The 26,861-nt window shown below is 36.0% G+C and overlaps 1 protein-coding gene across 9 annotated transcripts in view; it reads right to left on the bottom strand.

Annotated features, from left to right (window-relative positions):
* ZNF438 (zinc finger protein 438) overlaps window positions 1-26,861 on the bottom strand; it is a 177,639-nt gene that overhangs the window by 39,310 nt on the left and 111,468 nt on the right. For 7 of the 9 annotated variants that reach the window (XM_025397921.1, XM_025397917.1, XM_025397924.1 and 4 more), the window contains one exon: window positions 23,901-23,983. The gene's annotated coding sequence lies outside the window, so the exon portion shown is untranslated. Of the gene's footprint in view, window positions 1-23,900; window positions 23,984-25,324; window positions 25,406-26,861 lie in introns of all 9 variants that reach the window. The other 2 variants (XM_025397923.1, XM_025397919.1) reach the window with 1 other exon arrangement.

The raw sequence follows: 26,861 nt of genomic DNA, 5'->3' as shown, positions 1-26,861 counted from the left end.
GTTTAAAAATGAAAATTAGGTGAATTGGTTACTTGACAAAGTGACAGCTTGATGGTGTTATAAATGAAAATTTTTCCATTTATTCCTTGTTGAAGAAACCTAAGGCAGACACTGCTTTGTCTCTGTTATGCTGCTTTGCTAAGGTTCCTAAAAATAAATGTAGATAAAGAAATGTAAGAGAATAAAAGAAAATAATTTGCTTCATGCTCAACATGCTGATTAACTTTAACCCATGTTGTGAGTACGTGTATAAGTGCATGCTCTTGCATGTGTATGTGGCCACCAGTCACAGAGTTGCGATGTAGATGTCAATGTAGATGATTATTTCTAGGAAACTATTTCCTAGGGAATAAACATGTCATATATCATCACACTGACATACTAACATTCAGATAAATGCCATAACATAATAAATCTGGCCAGCATAACTTAAAACATGGAAATATAAAAAAGGTAATGAGTCTTTTAATGTCTCAGAGCTGGCAATTCTTAACAGGCTTTTCTTTATATATTAAGATAATGTTACTAACCTACCTTGATTGGGCAGCTGCTCTTTTGACAGGCCATCTTCTAGTTTTGATTCTACTGTTATTCTGTGCCTCTTGATTTTAAAGTCTAACATGTTGATAGTCACACAAGATCTTAGTTTCAGGCTAGAACCAGAGTCAGCAAAGCCATAGATGACAGCTTCACCTAGATTGTATTCTATACTGTAGCTCTTCTGCAACAAATGCTACTGTGTACTAGACCTATCACTAGGTAATTCACAAACACCTCATCCTCATACGAGGATCTGCACTGTTATCATCAAGTTCAGAAACTGAGGTGCTCAACGAAAATTAAGAAACTTGCTCAAGGTCACTCAGATGGGCCAGAATTCATTCCCAAGGTATGTCTCATTTCCATATATACCCTCTTCATGCTCTCCTGAGTGCAGCTTCTCCCTCTCCCTCTGCCCCTCATCCCTTTCTCATGCATACATGTACATATATACAAGTGTGTTCTGATGGAAATCAATGTAGAATGTCTGTGCAACTATTAAAAATAAAGGAAAGTCAGTAAAACAAAGAATGGCCAGGACAAAGTAATAAGGAAAAATGAGTTTTAAAAGCTGGGAAAGGAACAAACCTGGGAAATAAAAAAATTCAGGGGGAGATGCTAGCCATCTTCAAATATCTGAAGAACTGTTATTTTGGAAGCAGGATTAGAGGAATTCTACGTAACTCTAGTGAACAGGACTAGGACCAGTGAGGAAGACAAAGTTACTAGGAGGCAAATTTCAACTGGATATAAGAAAGAACTTTCTCACGATTACTGATACTCAGCTATGGACTGGATGTTACATAACTTCATCACTGAAAAACTTGAAGAAGCTGAGTGAAGCCTTTTATTGTTAGCTATCAAAATAAATACATATTAGTATTCCTTAGGAATATGGCAGGAAATAACTCCGAAATGTTGTATAAACTCAGACACCATATAACTGAAAATGCCAACTTTTTCTTTTGCCGTAACATGAAAATGGTCAGGACACATGGAACGAAAATAGGAACTGCCTGGATGAACTTGTAATTCTCAAGTATTCAATGCTGCTCTTTGCCTTTATATACTTAGGTGTTGTTTGAAAATTTTTAATGCACTTGAGGATGAATTTTCCTGGCTTGTTTTAAGTAATTTCACGTACCCATTTACAGATGCCCCTTCAACTTATGATGGGGCTACATCCTGATAAACCCATCCTAAGTCTTGAAAATAGCATAATTCAAAAATGTGTTGAATACACCTAACCTACCAAATGTTGTAACTTAGCCTACCTTAAACATGCTCAGAATACTTAAATTAGCCGACAGTTAGGCAAAATCACCTAACACAAAGCCTATTTTATAATAAAGTGTTGAATATCTCATGTAATTTATTGAATACTGTACTAAAAGTGATAAACCGAATGGTCGTATGGCTAGTCAAAGTACAGTTACTACAGAATGCACATGGCTTTCGCACCATTATAAAGTTGAAAAATCTTGAGTTAAACTAAGGTACATCAGGGACTGTTGGTCCATTTCATTAACTTTTTTGTTTTTTTACTTTTAAAGTAACATTGTTGAAGGATAATTTACATTCAATTAAATGCACCCCACTTTAAGATGTGCTTTGACAAATGTATACACCTTTACAGTGATCACTGTATCAGTCATGGCTTTTTGTAATATTTTATGATGATGTGACTTCTTCAAGGACTTGCTAGAGGGGAATATACTGTCCCTTCCAGGGCTAATTCCTATATATTGCACATGATTCTCTTGTGAGCATGTCTTTCATATGCAAACCAACCAATCCAAAGCCCATATCCTCAATCACCTCCTTTATCTAACTAATACACCAAGCCAATATTTCTCTAGCCGAACTCACTGGAGTGATATGGACTACCTTATAGGCCCGGGACCACTGAAATTATTCAAGCTAGCCAATGTTAAACAGCTTTTCATGTCCTACATTGTCTTTCCTGGGGAAACTACAATAAAGGCTCTGGGCCATGCTTTCCCCTGGCTCCTTCTGTCTCCTGACTGATGCAGGCGCTTCTCCCAGTGGCTTTGAATGGTATGGTGTGTCCCCTCCTCTAAGGGACTGTAAGTAATAAACTCTTTTTTTTTTTTTTTTTGAGACGGAGTCTCACACTGTCGCCCAGGCTGGAGTGCAGTGGTGAGATCTTGGCTCACTGTACTCCAGCCCAGAGTCCTCCTCCGGCTCCCATGTTCAAGCGATTCTCCTGCCTCACCCTCCTGAGTAGCTGGGATTACAGGCGCCAGCCACCATGCCCAGCTAATTTTTTGTATTTTTAGTAGAGATGGGGTTTCACCATGTTGGCCAGGCTGGTCTCGAACTCCTGACCTCATGATCCACCACCTCAGCCTCCCAAAGTGCTGGGATTACAGGCTTGAGCCACCACGCCCGGCCTAAACTCCTCTTTCAAAGGCAGTTGTCTCCTGTCACTTTACCATACCCGACTAAAACAAACCCAAGTACATTTTAAAACAATCACCCTATTGAAAATATATATCATCTCAAAAAGTCCCCTCGTGCCCTTCTGTAATACATTTCCATCCCTCACCCATGGCCCCAGGCAATCACTGATGCTTTCTGTCACTATAAATTAGTTTTGCTTGTCCTAGAATTTCCTGTCATTTCATATACATCAAACAGTAAATATTCACTTATTATGTGTGTCAGTAGATGATTCCTTTCTGTTGCTGAATCATATTCCATTATATGCATATAACACAATTTTTTAATCCATTAACTGATGGGCATTTGAGTTGTTGCCAGTTTTTGGTTATCATGAATTAATATAAATATAAATGTGTGTGTCCAAGTTTTTGTATAGATAAAGGTTTTAATATCTCTTGGGTAAAAACCTAGGAGTGGAATTATTAAGTCTATTAAGCATGGACCACTTAACTTTAGAAGCAATTGCTTGTTCTCCATAGTGGTTGTACTATATTTCATTTATTTAAAAAAAACTACCTCTTCTAAGCAATGATTGGAATTTATGTTTCTCAAGAGCAAGAGAACCCAAATACCTTCAGGCCCACTTTAGTTATATAATATTATATACATACACACACACAAACATACACACATTGAGCTTTTAGGTTCAGGAGTACATGTGTGGGTTTGATATATAGGTAAACTCATGTCATGGGGGTCTGCTGTACAAATTATTTTGTTACCCAGGTACTAAACTTAATACCCAATAGTTATTTTTTCTGCTACTCTCCCTCCTCCCACCCTCCCACCTTTTCACCCTCCACCCTCTACCCTCAAGTAGGCTCCAGGGTCTGTTGTTCCCTTCTTTGTGTCCACGGGTTCTCATCATTTAGCTCCCACTTGTAAGTGAGAACATGCAGTAGTTGGTTTGCTGTTCCTGCATAAGTTTGCTAAGGATGATGGCCTCCAGCTCCATCCATGTTCTTGTAAAGGGCGTGATCTCAGTCTTTTTTTTACGGCTGTGTAGTATTCCATGGTGTATATCTACCACATTTTCTTTATCCAGTCTACCACTGATGGGCATTTTAGGTTGATTCCATGTCTTTGCTATTGTGAACAGTGCTGCAATGAACATATGTCTGCAAATGTTTTTGCAGTAGAACGATTTATATTCCTTTGGGTGTATACCCAGTGATGGGATTGCTGGGTCAAATGGTAGTTCTATTTTTTAGGTCTTTGAGGAATCACCACACTGCTTTCCACAGTGACTTAACTAATTTACACTCCCACTAACAGCATATAAGCATTTCCTTTTCTTTGCAACCTTGTCAGCATCTAACATGCACACACATATATACAATAATATCTAATAGAAGCTTATAGTACATAAATCCTGACTAATAATAGTACTCATCATTTGCTCAATTGTAATAACAGTATTCTTCATTGGCTCAACTGCAATGCTTATTCTTATCTCAATCTGTCCTATTTCAGAAACAAATAACAAAATTCTCAAAATGTTACTAAAGCTTTAGAGGAGCTAAAACTTAATCTACAAAATAAATTTTAATCCACGTAGTAAATTCTTAATGCTTATATTGATACTTGCATTAATACAATGTATCAATGTTTGGCAATCATCTTCCTCCCCTAAATGGCTGCATGCTGCTAATGACTTTGATTTAAAAACAATCTACCCTCCCTTCCCTTCCCCCTCTCCCCACTTCCCTCCTCTCCTGAGTCTCACTCTGTCACCCTGGATGGAGTACAGTTGCACGATCTTGGCTCACTGCAACCTCCACCTCCCGAGTTCAAGTGATTCTCCTGTCTCAGCCTCCCCAGTAGCTGGGATTACAGGCATGTGCCACCACATGCGGCTAGTGTTTGTTTTTAGTAGAGACGGGGTTTCACCACGTTGGCCAGGCTGGTCTTGAACTCCTGACATGAAATGATCTGTCCACCTTGGCCCCCCGAAGTGATCGGATTTGCGGCGCGAGCCACTGTGTCCAGCATCAACACATATTTCTGAATGTCAGTCACTGAACTATACTCACCCTTAATTTTCAGGATCATGTTCCTGCCCAATCTCAGGTATACAATGAGTTAAAAACCTGGGGAACTGAGTGGGGAGATGTACGTTTCTAACTGAAACTTCTTACTGTATGATCTTGGACAAATCATTTAATCTTTTTTTCCATTTCAGTTTCTGCTTCATAGAAAGTAAGAGATAAAATACTTAACTCTTTTTGCTGAAGAAAGGATTAAACTGGATACGACATGCTGAAAATACTTGGTAAAAAAATTACTCAAAAACCAGCGTATTACATTACATGTTAATAAAGTTCTCCAGAATTCTTTCAAAATAAAACAAATGTTTATTATCTTTGGCATTTCCAAAAAAAAAAAAAGTACTAGAATATACTTAGAAGTACAAAATACATTATTTCCAATTGCATGATCTAATCACTGACTTCTATAAAACACATGCACATACAGGCACATGTGTTCCTTAACATGTGCTGCACGTATGACTGAACTCGGTAGGTTAAGAACGTTTAAGATGGCATTTTTCTGCCTTGATAAAAATCTATTAGGAAAATATGTTCTAGCCTAGATCCTTATTTTTCCTTCATAGGTTTTCTATTCATTTTCTTCCAACTCATCTGGGTCTAACTACAACTGCAAATTTATATTTTTAGTTCCCAGGTTCCAGGGTGAAATGTTCTCTCCTTCCTATGTATCTCTCAAAGGCTACCTCCAAACTCAAGGCAGCTCCTGCCTCCAAATGTGCTCCTCCTCTGTTTTCCAAAGCCATTGTCTCTGCTCTATGGGCACCCTTACTGCCTTAGGTCAGGTCCTCACTGCTTGTTCCCTGTATTACAATAGCCTCCTAAATTGTCTTCCTGCCTCTGGTCCAATCTATTCTCTCTGATGCAACTAGAATAATCTTTCTATTTCTACTTTGTAATCTAAAAAATTCAAGTCGAATAAACATTCCTATATATCTTATTATTTTGAAAATGCAGTCATCATGTCCTCTTCCTCAGAGACATGCACTCTCAATTCTTAGAGTTGATTCTCCCAGCATTTATACTTCCATTATCGTTAATAACATGCTTATCATTTCACTTCTTGATTGTTCAATTTTAGGCATTATCAACTGATGTCCCACAATGGAGGATGAAGATTTACTTTTTCTCTCATCAATAAAAATGTCTGATAATTTTTGTGAGTACACAATTCCAGGTTGAAAATTAAAGGCAATGTTCCACTGTATTCTGGTTTCCAATGTCAGTGTGAAGAAATCCAAAGCCACTGTGAGTAGTCCTTTGTATATAATTTGCTTTTATTGTGGAAACAATATTTATAAAATTCACAGTGAAGTGTCTCAGTCTATTTTCTTAAACTTGCCAGGTGTTTGTGGGGCCTCTTAATCAGAAAATTTGTGCATTTCAATTCCTGGGATATTTTCGCCAATTATTTTTCTAAGATTTCCTCATTTACTTTGCTCTGCTCTCTTTTTTTCCTCCTTGAATTCCTATGATTGAAATGTTGAGCTTCCCTGGCTGGTTATGCTTGTCTCCGCTTTACTATGTTTTGTTTTCTATTTATTAATTTTTGCTCTTTCTGGAAAAATTCCTTAACTTTACCTCCCAGTATTAAAAATGTGTTCCATCTGTGATTTTTAAAATTTGAAGCAATGTCTTATTAATTCTGCCATTAATATACTTTTCCATAACTAAAAGTGACAGATAATTAAGTATAAGTTTATTTGATTTCTATAGACTGCTTGGTTGTGTTTTTTGAAGGACTGTAGCACTCTTAAAATAATTTAAGACATTTATTTTATGTAAAAGTAAAAATTGTCTCAGTCTCTTGAATTTATGTAACATCAGGTTTGGGGGCCTTTCAGATGTATCAATATTAAGTTTCATTATCTGAACACAACAAGTCCTAGGAAACACTGATTTCTGATATTATCTGTAAATGCAATACAGTGCCAATGCTGCCATAGTACATTTTAGTTAAGTCTAGAAAGACCCACGTTTGCGGTAAATTTTAACAAACAGGCCTATCCTCTGTTTTCTTATTTGTTCAAATGCCTAGGATACAGATATAAGAAAAAGATGTGATTCTTTCTACATCAAGCAGAACATGCTTGGAATTTCTAGCCTGGATTTCCAATGCTAACAGAATGTTCAGAAGGCATTCAGGCCAGTGAAGTTACCATCACAACAAAGATGAACACTTTTCAAAAGAGAATTGCATTATTTGCTAATAACTGATACTTAGCAGAAAAATAAAAACCATAAAATAAAGAGGCTGTCATTTACACTTCCATAATATAGACATGTACTGTGAAATTGTTCATTATTTTGTTTTCCACAATCAGTCTGGCTGGCAGTGCTTCAATCAGGTTGGATTTAATTCACTGCTTTTGAAATGATCACATTTCCACCGTTTTTGCTCTTCTTTTGTCTATATGCAGTGACAAAATCATTTAAACTAAGCAGTTTACAGAAAGTTCATATAATTTTAAGATCATTTGGAATTCCCCACATTCTTTTTCTCTCTTAAGTCTTATTTGCTGCGCGAAACACCTCGTGAGTTCTGGTTTCATCCACATAGACCAATCCGTTCACTGGAAACAAACTATTTCCACCTCTCGCCTTTATTCCATTCTAACTGATGCACATTTCTGGTTCCACCCATTTTTCTCTCAGGTCTGTTGACATCAGTAGCTTCTTTTCTTCTTTACAGTTTTTGTCTTAAATGAAAATTCCATCAATTAGCATTATAACGACTATTCAATTTTTTAAAACTCGATTCTGCTTCTCTGCTCCACAACTTAATCTATGTTTTATATTTTCTTGTGTTCTTGTGGGTGTGGAAATTGCTGCTTAATAAATGATCGATAATTTTTCTTCTTCATTAAAAATAATTCAAACTTTCATTTTTTTCCTGAAGTACTCTAATCACAGATTTGCCTTTTCAGTATCACCCAAACTTTTTTTTATTCCATGCCCCTAATGGTTTCTGTCACTTACAATATTATAAAATAATTATTTCCAACATAGAAAAAGCTAAAGGAAATGAACAAATACGAAAAAAAAAAAAAAAATGGGACAAATAGGTTGGGTGCGGTGGCTCAAGCCTGTAATCCCAGCACTTTGGGAGGCTGAGGCGGGCGGATCACAAGGTTAGGAGATCGAGACCATCCTGGCTAACACGGTGAAACCCTGTCTCTACTAAAAATACAAAAAATTAGCCAGGTGCGGTGGAGGGTGCCTGTAGTCCCAGCTACTTGGGAGGCTGAGGGAGGAGAATGGCGTGAACCCCGGGAGGCGGAGCTTGCAGTGAGCTGAGATCAAGCCACTGCACTCTAGCCTGGGCGACAGAGTTAAGATTCCGTCTCAAATAAATAAATAAATACATAAATAAGGGACAAATAGCCAGCAGGTTAGAAGGAAACATTCTGGAATTCTTTTTGCTTTCACTTTTCAGAAATCATCTATTACTGTATACTAATGCTGTGAAGACATTTCTGAAAGATGAACATGACATAACTGTGACAGTATTTAGATAACTAATTTATATATATATGTATTTACTAATTTATATTATTTAAAGCACATGTATATCATAGTATTTTAGAATTAGAGAAACCTGGGTACTTTTTATATTTTCCACTAATGAAATATCACCTTAATGAATTTGCAACAAAGAAAAAAATCCACAATTCTAATATTCTAACATAAATACTATTAGGATTTTGGTGTATTGTCTCTTAATTTCTTTCCTGTGCTTTTTGTTTATTTGTTTTGGCTTTTGTAATACCTGTAATCACAATGCATGTATAATTTTTATTCTGCTTTAAAAATGTAGAGTAGTCTCTTCTTACCCATGGGGGATACATTCCAACATCCCCAGTGGATGTCTAAAACTCTGGACAGTACCAAACCCTATATATACTGTATTTTTTCCCATATGTACATACCTATGATGAAGTTTAATTTATAAATTAGGCACAGAAATTGACAATAACTAATAATAAAATACAACATTATAATAACATATAATGTGTGAATGTGAACACATATATAACAACATATAAAGGTTATGTGAATGTGGTCTCTCTATCAAAACTCTGTCTTATTGAACTGTATCTCAGGTAACTGAAATGAGAAGAGAAACCACAAATAAGGGAAGACTACTGCATTTATATATTAAGCATTTACTTACATTGTCTTCAAAAACTTTTTTTTAACATTCTGTTTGTATATTGGTTAAAAAATATAAGTACCAGGTCAAAAAAAAATTCAAGTCCTACAAAAAAGAATAAATTGAAAAATAAGCCTCCTTCTCATTCTATTCCCCCAATTCCCCTCCTCAGAGGCAACAGCTATTTGCACTTTTCTGGGCATCCTTTCAGAAATGGTTTTGTGTTTACAGAAACTAACACATAGAAATAAGCTCTGTTCCCTGTCCCCATTTCCATACTGAAGCAGATTATACATGCTGTTCTTTTTTCACTTAATATATTTTTGAGAGTTTGCTATCTCAGCACTTATCAAGCATCTTCATTCTTTTTAAAGGCTGCCTAGTATTTGATTGCATGGAACATTATTTTTTAACCCACTGGTTGACAATTAGATTGTTCTTAGCCTTCTGCTCTTACAAAGCTACATACAGTGTGTACCCCTGTATGCACATTTTTGCTAACATGTGGAAGTCTATCTACAGGAAATCACAGTAAGAAATTTCTGGGTTGACTTAACATTTTTCTTGATTTTGCCAAACTGTCCTTCAAAGAAGTTGCACTGATTTATCCAACAATGCATGAAAGTGCCTCAAAACCACCACTTGCAACAACTGCCATAGGAATTTTTCAATCAAATACTCAAAACATTTAAGGATCCTAACATGCCTATGTAACTGTCTCAACTTTAGCTGAATATACAAACACTGCATTTTACTGAAATATATAAACCATGAAAACCAAATTTCCTGTCTCCAGGAGTTAGAAGGGTGATTGTTTATGGGAAGTCCCACCAACAAACTAGAAATGGGAAAAGGAGTCCGTTGCAAGGGACAGTGCTGCTGCCCAACATCACCAAAAGGAAGTGTGCATTAGTGTTCATGCAGCATGACTCATTAGTTTGTATCAACATTTTCTTGCTATGAAAATGAAAACAGACTGATTTCCTAATTGAAAAAGTCAAACCAGATAACATAATAAGAGAAAACATTGTTACATATTTGAAAAAGTAGCCCTTTAAAAGTGTTTTTTTTAAAAAACATTACATGTATAGTTTTAAAATGATTTTATAGTGTAAAAATCATGCTCCTTTATCTACGATGAAATGGTGTCTTGACTGAGGTGCTACCAGCTGAGGATATGTGAACCCAATTAACCCAATTTTTAACTTGTCCATACGAAGTGGTTTATTTTAGATGTACACTGCTCCCTAAATCCTTTAGGGTACAACATGGAAAAACCATAAACAGGCTATAAAGGTCATGACATTAATTTTGCTATCATTATCATACCTTCAGAAGGCATTCAAAACTAAAAAAGTCTTATCCTCTGGGAAGGAAGGCAAATTTGAAACTAATTATGGTAGTTATTATTGTAATACTATTAAATTAAACACTGTGACCCTAGCTAAATTTATTTTGGTACATTTTGTTAATGAATAAAACTACTCAAATAATACTGTACTGTTGCACACAGCAAAATGGTACATCAAAGGACTAGAATAAAGTAACCACTCAAAAACTTGAATTCTCATTAACCTAGAGCTTAACTGGAATGTTTAATGTATTAATAAGCATCCATAGACTCTCTTTGCAGAAGATGCTCTATGTGTTATACAGGTTTATTTAAGAACTAAAAACTTCACATGGGTAGAATAACCATTACTATTTATTTAAACCCAAAAGAAAATAAAGAGGGAAAATATCTCAGTAGCTTCTTTTTCTGAATACGTTTTTAAGAATCAAACTGCTTTTGGTGTTTGGAGGACAAGACGGTCCAGAGGCAACATCTAAGCTTAATAATTTCCTGCCAGTTCAGGTTCCTAACATCTTACCAACACCTGGCCTGAGCACCAGGCGGGAGAGGAAGCCGCCGACCCAGCACCTGGGGAGTATTTAATGTGTGTGTTCTCTAGTGTCCTGAAACCAGAATCATAGCCACACAGACTCTGGTGGGTTCATTTTAATCCTTGTAAATGCTGGAGGACAGAGATCAGGGATGAGGACAGTGAATAATGAGTCTGGGTGGGTGGGGAAGAAAAATTAGGCAAGGAGGAGAACTATCAACATCTGTGTAGGATTAACGATCAAGAGAAAGATGAGTAAGTAGCAAGCACAAAAGAAAGAAAAAGTGGGAAGAAAAAAAGGAACAATGGCAACATTATTATACAAGGAGAAATAGCATTTGAAGAAAAAAATCACTTAAATTCCAGTTTCTTTAAATATCTCAGAAGACACAGAAAACCATTCAAGCACTGGTTCATATACTCTTGCAGTTAGAAAAGATGCTTATAGTACTTTTTGTGCATGGCTGATAGTCTTTGATAGTCTATAACTACTAATTGGTATAAATGGCCATGTTGCTAGTCAACTGCAATAGTTTATTAAAATTTACGTTGGGATAAAGTTAAATATTTGAAGAGCATCTTTATTTCTCTAAATTTGAAAGTTAACCTTAGAACAAGAATTTCTAATTGGTCTCTGTTTAGGGGTGTTAGCTGACTATGAGGCATTACCACATAGGAAAGATGAGAAAAATCAGAATGCAGAAGGCCCTAGAGGACCGTTTTTTTCTTGCATGGATTTGTTAAATAGTTTAATTGTGGATACTCAAGGATCCCAATTAAAAGGATACAACTAGGAGTGCTTTCCTCTTCCTTTGTTTTCCTATATTTGCCCATGTCCCCACAATCTATTTCTAGATCCATACCTCCAACTGCATTTTGTACTCCAAATGTGTACATTTTCACATTAGCTGATGAAGCAACACTTCAAGTTAGGGCATGATGGTGCTAGCCAAGAGTTCACTTTCAGGAGGCAGTCATCTTTGTCTTTGCAGTAGTTATTTTAGAATTATTTAAATATTTAATTATATTTTGTTCTTACTTTAGAAAAATTAGTTTGGGTGTTTGGAGATGAAAAGATTAAAAGTAAATGTGACTGAGATGACACCAAAAACATCGGCAGCAAAGGTAAAAATAGATAAACTGGACTATATCAAAATTTAAAACTTCCGTGTATCAACAGATACAATCAACAGAGTGAAAAGGCAACTTATAGAATGAAAGAAAATATTTGAAAATAATTATCTGATAAGGAATTAATATTCAGAACATACAACAAATTCCTATGACTCAACAAAACCCAAATAACCCAACTTAAACATGAGCAAAGGATTTGTATAGACATTTCTCTAAAGATGATGTACAAATGGCCAACAAGCATATTAAAAAACGTACATCACTAATTAGAAAAATGCAAATCAAAACCACAATGCGGTATCACCTCACATTCATTAGGATGGCTACTATTTAAAAAAAAAAACAGAAAATAACAAATGTTGGTGAGGATATGGAGAAATTGAAACTCTTATTTACCGTTGGAAATGTAAAATGGTGCAGAAACTATGGAATACTGTACAGCAGTACCTCACAAAATTAAAAATAGAGTTACCATATGGTCTAGCAATTCCACATCTGTGTGAATATCAAAAATAACTGAAAGCAAGATCTCAAAGAGATACATGTACATCCATGTTCGTAGCAGCATTTTTCATAGCAGCCAAGAGGTGAAGCAACTCAACTGCCCATTGACAGACAAATGGATCAACAAAATGTGATATATACATACAATGGAATATTATTCAACTTTAAAAAGAAAAGAAATTCTGACACATGCTACAATACGCATTAACCTTGAGGAGACTATGTTAAATGAAATAAGCCAATCAGAAAAGGGCAGACATTGTAAGATTCCATATATATCAGGTATCTAGAGTAATCAAATTCAAAGATAGACAGCAGAATAGTGGTTTCCGGGGGCTAGGGGGTTGTGGTCGGGGAGGAGGGCAGGCCGGAAGAAAAGAAATCAGGGAGAAATAGGGAGTTGTGTGATAGGTATACAGTTCCAGTTTTATAAGATGAAAAATTCTGGAGTTTGGCTGCACAACAATGTGAATGTAATTAACACTACTGAAATGTGCAATTAAAAAGGGTTAAGAAGGTAAATTGTAGGTTATGTGTTTTTTACCACAATAAAAAAAGTAAATGTGATCATAGTAGTGATATGTAGCATAGGTACTGTAAGCAATATAAAAGTAGGCAAAAATGGCAATCACTCAGCGTGTTTTATGTGGCAAGTCTTTAACTTTTATTGGAAGCATACTTGACTTAAGCCAGGTATGTGCTCAACTGTAAAGAAAAATGATAAAACTAAAGAATATTTACAAAGTATACAATATTTATACTAGACATACATATCTGTCAAAAAGAATGACTAGTAAATAGTTCTGTGGTAAAGGAATATCTTCTTAGCATATGTCTTTTTGTTTGTTTTACTTTTACACACTGTATATCTGGGTAGTTTTTTGAGGAACATATTTTATATAAAAGTAAATACTGCCTATAAAAAGGAAGTACTAGCCTAGGGCTCTTCAGGCCATAGGATATCAACACAACCACTCCGAAGATTGGATCTGGTTAATTTCTTTCTATATTCCCCCTAATACTATCATCCCATGTTCTCTGGTGAGTTTATCAGAAAGGCAGGGAGTTTCAGGCAATCTTGTTCATAAGGCTACCTTAGTATTAGCAGCTGACAAAAGATCTAGTGCTATAGAGCAAGTGCTTCAACAAATAACATCTTCTCAGTCGTGGTCCTGGCAGAGGAGATTTCTGACCTCCCTTAAATCTACCACCACCCAGGCACCTCCACTCCCCAGGCTCTGGCATTAACAAAGTCGACCTGAAAAAAGCAAGTTAACCCAGTAGTTCCAGATTACAATCATCAGGTGAAAATATGGCATCACAGAGATGAGCTGTAAACCCCTAAATTAGCTTTGAGATTAAAGCAGCAAGGTCATTTCCTCCTGGGGTCTTCAAGACCTGGGTCTGTACTCACAATACTGACAGTGAAACAAGCAGATATGGGTGAGGACATGGGGCAGTGCTCTGGGGTACACAGGGCCTTGTGGGGTTGCTCCTGAAACAGTTACTTTAAGGTTTCAAACTGGTGACAGAGATTGTTGACCTCCAGACTGTATCCTCTAACAACAATCATAGAGCATTAAACTTAAAACTGAAATACAATGAATGGGAAATCTGTTACCATTTTGGTATACAATTTTAAATACACTTAAATACAATATTAAATATAATATTACAAAATCAATTGGTTGCTGCTGTAAATTCACTAAGCATTTGGTTTCCTCATGAATGATTAGTTTGGGGGGTTAACTTTAGTCTAAGTAAAGGCAAATAACTGCAACAGGATGATTTCAAGAGGTAAGAAATTATTAAGGGTGGTAGCCTCTGGAAAAGGAAGAATTGGAAAGAAAAATAACTTTCTACTGTATATTTTTTTGTAAACCTTTTGAATGTTCTACCTTACTTAAAACAGTAGTATTAACAATAAGAACAACAAGAATAAAGTAGAACCTGGGAGAGAGGTGGTTCTCAATCAACACTGCCAGGGAAAGATGTCCATAACATCATCTTAAGTGAAGCAAGCTGGGGAACAGTAGGTATATTCTGATCTCATTTGCCTTTAAAGGAAAAAAAGTTGTATTCTCACAGAGAAACATCAAATTATCAACAGTGGTTACTTTTGGGGCTTGACTTGGTGGCATTTCCACCTTCAATTGGGTATAATACATGTATGTGTGTGCATATACACACACACATATAACTATATTGTATATATTTATATAATACATATGTAACTACATAACCATCTATTTTTATACTAAAAATAATAACCGTTCTAAAAGGGGGGAAAACACCTAGTTAGATTCCACTTTAAAAATATATTTCTGTTTAAGAAGAACAGATACTTTGATTTTCAAGTAGTCTTTTTTTCACTTTTGATATTTTCTGCATTCGAATTCCATGGTGACCATTACACTCAATACATAATTTCCTGGCAAAATCAAATGTGTAAAGTCCATCCATCAATCATCCAATGTAGCAATTTAGTAGATTGTGCCTATATCAATAAGAGAGGCACTGTATGTAATTTCTTATAATTCTCATTCAATACTTTTTCTAAACACAAAATAATTTCAACTCAGTAACAGATCTTTAGTTAAGGATGGATTTTCAAAATCATCACACATTTTTTTAAAAATTCAAAGAATATTCTCTGCCCTCTTCAGATTAGATAAGGTCTTGTTATTCTATATTTTCTTTGCACAATTTAATTCTCCTTTCCCAACACTGACTACACCTATATTAACTTCACATCTATCTTCCTCACCAGACTCAAAACTCTACAGGGGCAAGGTGCAAGTCTGTCACATTCTTAGCTTCAGGACCTTGGACGAAGTCTTTCAAAATATTTGATGAATTAACTTTGAATGATACAAACCTTAAAAAAAGGAGTTACAAGATTTTGCAGATATTCAAGGTGAAAGAAGATGCTAAATAAAAATTATATAACTAACCAAATAAGAAAGATCCACATCATACTTAAAAACAGCACATAGATAAAAGAAAAGGTTATTTGCCTAAAGGATTGGTATAACAAAATTAAAGCACATGTTCTCCAAATACAACTGCTAAAAGCCTCCAGAGTTTGGCTACCTTATAAATATCAGGCTTTCAGTCACAAAAGCAAAGGCTTTAAAGAAATAACCACAAGTAACTTCCAAAATGGGATTATAATGCTATACTCTTAAAGTACATTATCATTTAAAAATTCATCTTATTAATAGGTTGTTTCAGAATTCATTATATTTCAATAATCTTTTAAAAAAGAAATATGGAGGCCAGGCGTGGTGGCTCATGCCTGTAATCCCAGCACTTTGGGAGGCCGAGACGGGTGGATCACGAGGTCAGGAGATCGAGACCATCCTGGCTAACACAGTGAAACCCTGTCTCTACTAAAAATACAAAAAATTAGCTGGGTGTGGTGGCGGGCACCTGTAGTCCCAGCTACTTGGGAGGCTAAGGTGGGAGAATGGCGTGAACCCGGGAGGCAGAGCTTGCAGTGAGCCGAGATCGTGCCACTGCACTCCAGCCTGGGTGACAGAGCAAGACTCCTTCTCAAAAAAAAAAAAGAAGAAATATGGAATAGCAAATGTACTGAACCTCCTCCTCACCCCCCCCAGCCCCCCCCCCCCCAAAGGGCACACAGAGTCAGACTTTTGTTTTGACAACTCTTGAGACGAATCCAAATCTTAATACTCTAGTGAATATGTATAGTTTTTGGCATGTATATACTTACACATCTACTAGAGTTGAATTAACTCTACTCATGAACTTGTACGCCAGTTTCAAGAAAAATTTTAACCAACGTAGAAAATTATTCTTTTGAAAACAAAACAAAACAAAACAAAACAAACAAAAGTTTTCTGGCCACAAGAATAACTAATTAAAGTTATACACTTTCTTATGCAACCATCTTTTGTCAAAGTAAGGCAGTATAAAAGGTAGGCATTCACTGTAATCAATGTAACTGATAACCCCACAAAGCAGGCATTGGAAAACTTTTTCTGTAAAGTGTTACATGGTAAATATTTTCAGTTTTGTGGACCCTACCATCTGTGTCATAACTACTCTATTCTACTAGTGTAGTAAGAAAACAGTTACAAGCAATATATAAGGTTATTTATGAAGTTTCAATAAAAACTATGTATGGATGGCCGGGCACGGCACGGTGGCTCAAGCCTGTAATCCCAGCACTTTGGGAGGCCGAGATGGGCAGATCACGAGGTCAGGAGATCGAGACCATCCTGGCTAACACGGTGAAACCCCGTCTCTACTAAAAAATACAAAAAAACTAGCCGGGCGAGGTGGTGGGCGCCTGTAGTCCCAGCTACTCGGGAGGCTGAGGCAGGAGAATGGCGTAAACCCGGGAGGCGGAGCTTGCAGTGAGCTGAGATCCAGCCACTGCACTCCAGCCTGGGCGACACAGTGAGACTCCGTCTCAAAAAAAAAAAAAAAAAACTATGTATGGATACTGAAACAAAATTTTATATCATTTTCATTGATCACAAAATATTGTCTTCCTTGTTTTTTTTTCAATAATTTAGAAATATAAAAATCATTCTTAGCTTGCAGTCCACACAAAACCAGGCCCAATTTGGTTTGCTAGTCCCTACTCTAAATCAATGACTTAGTAAACCTGGTTTATACCACTTATGAGCTATGTAACCTTGCCCTTCACCACAATAGCCCAAACAACAAAGAAAACCACCACCACCAATAACCGTAACTGAATTAACCTCTTAATTTTCATGTGGGAGTTAGAGAGCTATTTTATTGGTATAACAGCAGCAGCAACTAACATTTATTTTGAGATTTCTATGGCTCCAAACAGTGTTCTCGGCATTTTAAGTATATGCTAATTTCTTTAATTCTCATCACAGCCTTGGGATGGATATTTTATGATCCCCATTTTACATACAAGGAAATTCATGCACAGAGAGATTAAGTAATTTATCTAAGCTCACCCAGCTAGTAAAATGTGGAGCTGAGGTTTGAAGACAGGTACTGGGTTCTGTCCTCAGTATTCTCAGAAATTAAAATGCACAACAGAATAAGTACACATGAAAAACAATGATAGTTAATGCTTATCAATAATAAAACACTAATTTTTAGATGGCCTATACTCCAGTAAGAAAAATGGAAACTTGTTTCAAATAGATGTGAGTGTCAGTATTCTCATTGAAAAATTAGGAACAGTAGTCCCTGATTCCTTCCTGTGTATGCTGGTTCATGAGAACAAATGTTAGTGAAAATGCCCCAGGAGAAAAATGCAAAAGGCAGGTCACTATGACTTTCTCTAAATGACTGTCCTGATTCTAACACAAATTTGCCTCTAGCTTTGCTGTGTTTGGCATTTACAGATTTATAATATTTGCCCATTACTGATACATTAACAATAAACACTAATAATCAGGAAGTCACCTTTCTTACAACAGTTATAACTGAAACTATAACCCATTTGCATACTCTTTTTCTCATAAGATCTTTACAGGTCAGTTGGTTCTGTGTGCTGGCATCCTAAATGCAAGTGGATGCCTAATAACTAATTCTTCAGGGATCCCATGAAAATGATTTTAGGGTGTAAATTAAAATTTATTTCAGTGTAGTGTTAAATTGCCAGTGTGCCTTTTAGAAGTTATAAGAAAACACCATCACTTCTACATAACTGGAGAATAAAAGCATCCCCAAAGAACTTGGCATTTTAAGACTTTGGCTGACCAAGGAAATAAGAAATTGCTAAAACTACATTCAGTCCAAATATTTCTCATTGGAAGGTAGTTACTTGCCAGAAAATTATTTCAGAGTCTACTTTCATTACTTACATAAAAATGAGGAGGCTCACATGTCAGATGATCTCTACAGCACTGGGGGAGGATCGGCAAGGCCAAACACATTTTAAGGAGACACAGGACTTTTGCTTGTAAGTTTATTACTGCTTGAGGTTGAGCCTTTTGGGTATTAAAAAAAATATATACCAACAGAACTACTCTCCCAAGGAAAATAGTGCCACCATTTGTAGACCATGTAACCTTCAAGTATGTGCTACTTTTTTGTCCCTGTATCTAACTTAAATCAGGAACTGTATTTTTTTAATGATTTGCTTTTGAAACTTGAAGTCTTGAAAACAGTGTGATGCAATTACTGCTGTTCTAGCCCCCAAAGAATTTTCTGTGTAAAATCTTGAGAATCAATAAAGATGGAAGGGAGAAATTGGAATGTTTTAACTGCAGCCTTCAGAACTTTAGTAACAGCACAACAAATTAAAAACAGCTCATGCACAGTTAAAAAAAAAAAAAAAAAAGAAGACACAGGAGACAGACTAGGACAACAGAGACTCTCAGAGCAAAATTCATCTGGCAAATAAAAAAAAATTGTCTAATTTTCAGAAATTTGTACTCTCCCCAAATATTTGCTATCAGCAAATCACATAATTCTGTATTATATGTGACTGCCTCAGTAAGAAAGAGATACTTGTCAACAGAAAAAAAATCCAATCATGTTACTTGAAGTTGTTCATAACAAAGTGTATCATGAAGGAAAATCTCTGGCTTAGAAACAGCCCTCCAACTCATTCACTTTCCAAAGTCCAATGTCTGGGAGCCATGCCTTACACCTCTCTCCCTTACTTCCCCTACCTTGGCTTTCGCCAAATAGTATCAATTTTATCTTCCAAAAAGCCCTCAGATATGTCCACTTTTCCTCGTCTCCACTGCCAACTGTCTGGTGCAAGTTGCTCTATCAGTCCCTGCCTAGACCATGAGTACTCTTCACTGGTCCCTCCCACTTCCACTCTTGCCCCTTTTCTAACTGACACAGCCAGAGGGCTGTCTTCAAAACACGGATTAGAATGTGTCACCCCAGACTGAAAACCTTTAAAAGCCGTAACACATTGATGAGGTTGTGCACAGTCTGGTCTGGACCTTCTTCTCGGATGCACTCCTCACCCCCTCATTTTCTTTGTCTCATTCACGCTGACCTTCCTTCCATTTCCTGAAAACCCTGTGACTCTCTTGAGAGTCTTTACACGTGTTGGCCCCCACTTCCTGTAATCCCTCTTATCTTATGCCCTTTTTGCCTTGATAGCTTGGATTCATCCTTTGGATGTCAAGGGAAAATCACCCCCTTAAAGAGAACTGTCCCTGACCTAGGTTCAGATATCCCTGTTAATAATCTTAGTGGCCCCTGTATCTTTCCCTGATGGTACTTACCACAATTGTAATGCCTCATACTCCTAACAGACTAGAAGCTCTGGAGGGTTGGGTTCACACCCCTTTGTGTTCATATGGTACCCGAAGAATTTGACACAGTAACAGACCACCTAGGAGGAGTTATTTGTGATACACTTCACATACGGTAACATTTACCCCTTTACAGTGTTACACACAGGAATGGAAGAGGTTTTCAATATAAATACTGGCTGTGTCTTAGGGTAACTCTATGTTTAACCTTTTGAGGATTTTCCAGATTGTTTTCCAAAGAAGTTTCCCATTTACATTCCCACCAATAATGTATAGGGTTTCCAATGTCAACAAATCCTCACTAATACTTGTTTTTGTCCATATTTAAATTACAGCCATCCCACGAGGCACGAAGCGGTATCTCATTGTGGCTATTCCCTAATGACTGACAATGTTGAGAATCTTTTCATGTGCTCATTGGCAATTTGCAAATCTTCTTTGGAAAAATGTCTACTCAATTTCTTTGACTAGTTTTAATTGGGTTATTTTTATTGTTGAGTTGTAAGAGTTCTTTATATACATTGGATACAGGTTCTTTATCAGATAAAAGATTTGCAAATATTTTCTCCCATTTTGTGGGCTGTCTTTTCACTTTCTTGATGGCGTCCTTTGAAGTACAAAAGTTTTTAATTTTAGTGTAGTCCAACTTACATAGTTTTCTTTTATTGTTTATGCTTTTGGTATCAATCTACGAAACCACTGCCTACCACAAGGTTATAAAGATTTCAGTCTATGTTTTCCTCTAAGAGTTTTATATTGTTTTTATCTCTTACATTTAGGTCTTTGATCCATTTTGAATTAATTTTTATATATTGTGTGAGGATATCCAGTTGTCCCAAGACTACTGGCTGAAAAGACTATCAGAGTGTCTTGGTACCCTTGTTGAATATCAGTGTACCACAGATGTAACAGTTTATTTTTAGATCCTATTCCATTGATCTGTATGTATATCCTTATGCCAGTACCACACTGTTATTTATTATAGCTTTGTAGTAACTCTTGAAATTGAGAATGGGGAGTTTTCAAACTTTGCTTTTCTTTTTCAATACTATTTTGGCTATTATGGATTCCTTGCATTTCCATATTAATTTTAGGGTCAACTTGTCAATTTCTACAAAAGGGGCAGCTGAAATTTTCAGACTGCATTGAAACTAGAACAATTTGGGGTGTATTACCATCTTAACAATGTGAGTTTTCCAATTCGAAGACACAGATATCTTTCCACTTATTTAGGTCTTCAATTTTTCACAACAATATTTTGTGGTTTTGGTGTGCAAGTCTTGCACTTCTTTTGCTTATTTGTAAATACTTATTCCTGAGTATTTATTCTCTTTGATGCTACTGCCAATGTCATTGTTTTCTTAATTTCTCAGTTTTATTCTTAATTTCCAGATTGTTCATTGGTAGCATATATAAATACAATTCATCTTTGTACTGATCTTGTATCTTTCAAACTTGCTGAATTCTTTTATTAGTTCTAACAATTTTTTAGGGGATTCCTTAGATATTTTTACATAAAAGATGTCATCTACAAACAGAGAACGTTTTTCTTCTGCCTTTCCAATCTGGATGCTTCTCTTTTTCTTACCTAGCTGCCCTGCTTGGAACCTCCAGTGCAATGTTAAATAGAAACAGTAAGATAACACATTCTTGTCTTGTTCCTGATCTTAGAGGGCAAACTCTCAGTTTTTCACCATTAAGTATGATGTTAGCTGTGTAGTTTTTGTAGATTCTCTTTATCAGGGTGAGGAAGTTCCCTTCTATTCCTAGTTTGTTCAGTGTTTGTATGATAAAAGGGACTTAGAATTTGTCAAGTGCTTTTTCTGTGTCTATTAAGATGATCATGTGACTTCTGTTCTCTATTCTATTAATGTGGTGTCAACACAGATTTTCATATGTCAAAGCAATCTTGCATTCCTGACATATATCCCATTTGGTCTTGATGTTAATGCTTTTCATGTCACTAGATTTAATTTTCCAGCATTTTGTTGAGAATTTTTGTTTGTTAAGATGGAGTCTTGCTCTTGTCGCCCAGGCTGAAGCGCAATAGCGCAATTTTAGCTCACTGAAACCTCTGCCTCCTGGATTCAAGCTATTCACCTGCCTTAGCCTCCAGAGTAGCTGGGATTACAGGCACTAGCCACCACGCCCAGCTAATTTTTGTATTTTTAGTAGAGACACAGTTTCACCATGGTGGCCAGCCTGGTCTCGAACTCCTGACCTCAGGTGATGCACCTGCCTTAGCCTCCCAAAGTGCTGGGATTACAGGTGTGAGCCACCACACCCGGCCAAGAATTTTTACATCAGAACTATAGACCAAAGATACTGGTCTATAGTTTTCTTGTGTTCTTGTTGTCTTGTCCATTTTTATCAGGGTAATACACTCGCCTTACAGAATCAGTCAGGAAGTATTCTCTCCTCTTGTATTTTTTTGGAGAAGTTTGTAAAAGATTGGCATAAATTCTTTTCTATATTTTTGGTAAAATTCACAGTGAGGACATACGGGCCTGGGTTTTTTGTGTGTATGAAGGGGGAAATTTTTGAAATTATAATTCAATCACTTAACTTGTTATAGGTTCATATTTTCTCTGTCTTCTTGACTCCGTTTTGGTAGTTTTTGTTTTTTAGGAATTTATCCATTTCATTTAAGTCACCAAATATTTTAGCATATAATTACCTTTTTTAAATTTCTGTAGAGTCGGTAGTGATATCCGCTCTTTCATTGCTGATTATTCTTTTATCCTGGTTAGTCTAGCTAAAGGTTCATAAATTTTGCTGATCTTTCAAAGGACCAACTTTTGCTTTTATTGATTTTCTATCGTTTTTATTCTTTCATTTATTTGCACTTTCATCTTTATTATTTTCTTCCTTCTGCTTGCTTAGGTTTAGTTTGCTCTTCTTTTTCTAGGTTCTTAAGGTGAAAAGTTGGATTATCAATTTGAGATCTTTCTTTTTTTGAAAAAAATAAGCATTTATAGCTATAAATTTCTCTCTAAACACTGCTTTTTAAAGTTGCAGCCCATAAATTTTGGTATGTAGTGCTTTAGGTTAATTTATCTCAAGACATTTTCTGATTTCCCTTGTGATTTCTTCTTTGACTCTGATTATTTAGAAGTATATTATTTAATTTCCACATATTTGTGCATTTCCCAAATTAGGAGTATGTCATTTAATTTCTACATATTTGTGCATTTCCCAAATTTTCTTTTGTTACTTATTTCTAATTGTATTCTATAACAAACTTTTGTATTATTTCATTCCTTTTTACATATATTGAAGCTAATTTTATGTCCCAATAATCTATCCTGAAGAGTGTTCCATATGCACTTGAATGGGTGTTCTGCTCTTTAAGTGGAGTATTCTACAGATGTCTGTTAGGTCTATGTGGCTTATAACGTGGGATCTGGGAATGAAGCCCAAGCTATTCTGGCGTTTTCAGGAGGGTGTTTACCTTTTTAAGGGCTCACCACGCCATTTAATATCATCCTAATGTTAAGAGGTATGCACAGTAAGATGCTCACTTTGGATTTGCTCTTAAACACATCTATTCTGAAGAACTCCAAGGAGAGCAAAGTAGGAAATGAACGCAGCTGTCCTACGTTTCCTGATTAATTTCATATCTGTCTCATGGGCATGTTTTAAATACATGACTACATGTACTCTGCATATAAAAAATATATACAAGTGCACAGTGAAAATAAATGATGCTATTTCATACTACTAATACTGAAATTTTGTCTGCACAAGCACTTTCTGAAAGAAGTATCATATGACTTGGTACAGAATAAATATATTTTATGATTAAGAAACTTCTCTTACAAAATATACTCTGTGAAGTAGTATCCACTGCAGTTGATTTACGGTAGGCCTTTGTGGGGAAAATCTAGAAATTAAGAGCACTACATCAATATGCAAAAATTATTTAACAAAATACCTTTTATTGTTCTTGCATGAGGTTTGTGGTTAATTCCATCAAAATGTTCAGAAGATAAGATGTGTGTACTTTCTTCAACACACCTAAAAAAGAAAACTGGATTTACAAACTTTTAAGAGAAAATTACAAAACAGTATTATTAGCATATGATTAACACCACATCTACATTTTTTTGAAAAAATAACACAGTATTTAGGATCTTACGCAAAAGTCATAAAGATATTTGCCTTATTGAACTGTGTAATATGAAAGTTTACCACTTTAGTAAAGTACTAAAATTTTTTTAACATATACATGAATATGACTTAAATACTATCTCTTGAATTATATGAAGTTACAAAACCAAAGAAATACTTAACTTTTGTTTCTATGATTATGTAATAAATCATTCAGAACCTTCACACATAGTCTCCATAAGCTTCTACTATGGAATCATGGCCATTTTTACTTGGACAACAGGAAAATTACATGACTTTCCAAATACATCAAAACTTTCTAACTGAATAAAACACAGAACTCCTGATTGTCGACTGAGGTTTTACCTTCTAAAATATGAACCCAAAATCCAAAAATAGTGCCAGAAATAATAAATCTCAGAAAGTAACTTTTTACTTTAATTTTCTTTTCCTACTCACTTTTTCATCTTCATCCTGAACAGCTTACCTTTGTATCATATGGCCTCCTGATGAAAGTAATAAAAGCATTTTACTTTTTAATATGCATGGTGAATCATTTTCAAACTTGTGAGGGACAGTAGTCATGACAGAAGGGTGCTTCCATCCCAAATTAATGACACTAACTATATGATCTAATTAAATTAGAAAAAGTGAAGCATGGCAAAGGAGTTTTAGAAGCAGCTGTGGCTTAAGCAGTCACATGGTAACCACCATGGAGCCTGAATCTAAAAATATTCTTTCAAGCTGGTATGCCATGCCTTCTTCCAATTTTGATGACCATATCACAAAATATCCACACAAGTAGGGTACGTATAGTGATGCAAAGAGACTTCTGAACTATCCTAATAACCAACGTAAAGGTCATGGCAGGTAAATGTATTCTTTTCACAGTTTGTCTAGCTAGATCTTCTTTCACATTTGTTCCTGAGGACTGAAGCTCCCTAGGTTCAGCTGGGCACTTCTTGAAAAGCAAGCTCCTGAAGCTCTCTGTCCTTGTGCAGGACAGGCTGGCTGCACAAAAACTTCAGGTTTTTTCTAGGGTGTTAGAGTACAATTACCTTGTGTGGGAGTGGGAAGAAGATTCACCTGAGACTACAGGTGCAGGGGAGAGGAAAGACCATATTTAAAGTGATCATAGATTGAAGGAAGCAAGGAACCTTGGGAAAGATAGAGATAAGGGTCGATGACAGTAATAATGAATAGGTGCTTACAAACAGAAAAGAGTACTATGTTTCAGCAAATGCTTACATTCTTATAGTCCTCCAGTCTATGTCCAGAAGAATGTGGCAATGACAAAACATCTTTTCCTCCACTCCCAGGATAAGCTTCCTACAGCCATAGATGGACAAAGAGGCAAATATACAGTAGAAAAAAAATGCGAACACTTCCAAACACAACTGGAGCAGAAAACAATCTAGTCAGTATGAAGAGCGTCTCAGCAGGGGCTTGGTAGCATGAAGAACGGAGACACAATCTTGCGAAGGGGCAGAAAGCAACTTTATACGTTAGTATTGATATGCCACCCCTTTGGAGAACCACTGCTTTAGATGAATCTTTATTTGTATTTTGGCCAAAAAAAAAAAAACCAAACAAAAAAAACCCCACCTATAGTTAGAGAAACTCATCACCTTTTTACCTATGGTAAAAATAAAATATTGCTTAGTGTGTTCTTTAGAATTTTTATGTAAGCATTCTGTTGTCCCTAGGCCAATCTAAATTAGTAGAGTTAAAATTAAAGCTATCATATTCAATGTATCTTTTTATGAAAAATCAAAACTAAAATTTCATATTTTCTGGAATAGAAAACATCCAGAAGAGTCACTAAAAAATGTATCAAAATCTTAGAATACAGTAGTTCAAGCAAATACATTTTCATAACTTAAAAAATATGAAAAATAAATACATATAATGTTTCATTTATGATTCACACTTCTCAGTTACATTAAATAAATCAAACTTTTAATTGGGTAAGGGAAAATCACTCTCTTGGCACGTTAAAAAATGGAGATCATTATAATTTCAAATGAGAACATCTATTTAGGTTTACAAAAAAACATAAAGCAAAAAAATCCCTTGCCCAAATAAAATGTAGCCACAGTACCAACAGAGTTGTAATATCTAGCGCTTTTCTCACCATTTATTTAGCAAATACCTGTGGGACACACACTCAGTAGCTTGCTTAGTGAGATAGGGGCCCTGTCCTCAAAAAGCCAGTTGAAGAGCCTTGCTGGTGAATAAACTGTTTTCTAAAATAAGTAAAACGTAAGATAACATGTGATGTGTCAGAAGACTCTTTCAATAAAGTAATTTAAATCACTACAAATGTTTGCCTTAAAAAATGTGTTTAAACATTTCCACAGACCATCTCATGCCTCCCATCTCCTTCTCAGCTTTAATACTGACCTTACTCTCAGGAGAAATGGACACACACAATACAGAAACCACATTTAGAGCAGCGTAAGTCTCTGTGTCCTACAAATTCCCATCTCCTCAAACTCTGCAACTGCTCCGAAAAGGGTGTTTGTGTTCAACTAGGAAACTCACTGCACAGATTATTTTTGGAAACACAAGAGCCAGCCTCTTTGATGCCTGACACTAAACCTGTTCTCCTTAACTCCTCAAACCTTCAGTACTATTCTCCTCTTCAAGCTCTCTCTAGATTATTTCACCTTCATTTTCCAAAGGAAACAGAAGTTATCTGATGGAAAGTCACTCTCCTTCCCGGTATCACATACAACTTACCAAAGTGGCTCCAGTTCTTCCTACTCCAGACTTGACACACCAA

This window comes from Theropithecus gelada, chromosome 9 (assembly GCF_003255815.1).
Source record: "Theropithecus gelada isolate Dixy chromosome 9, Tgel_1.0, whole genome shotgun sequence".
NCBI classification, from domain to species: domain Eukaryota; kingdom Metazoa; phylum Chordata; class Mammalia; order Primates; family Cercopithecidae; genus Theropithecus; species Theropithecus gelada.
This window is presented reverse-complemented; position numbering and strand designations above follow the sequence as displayed.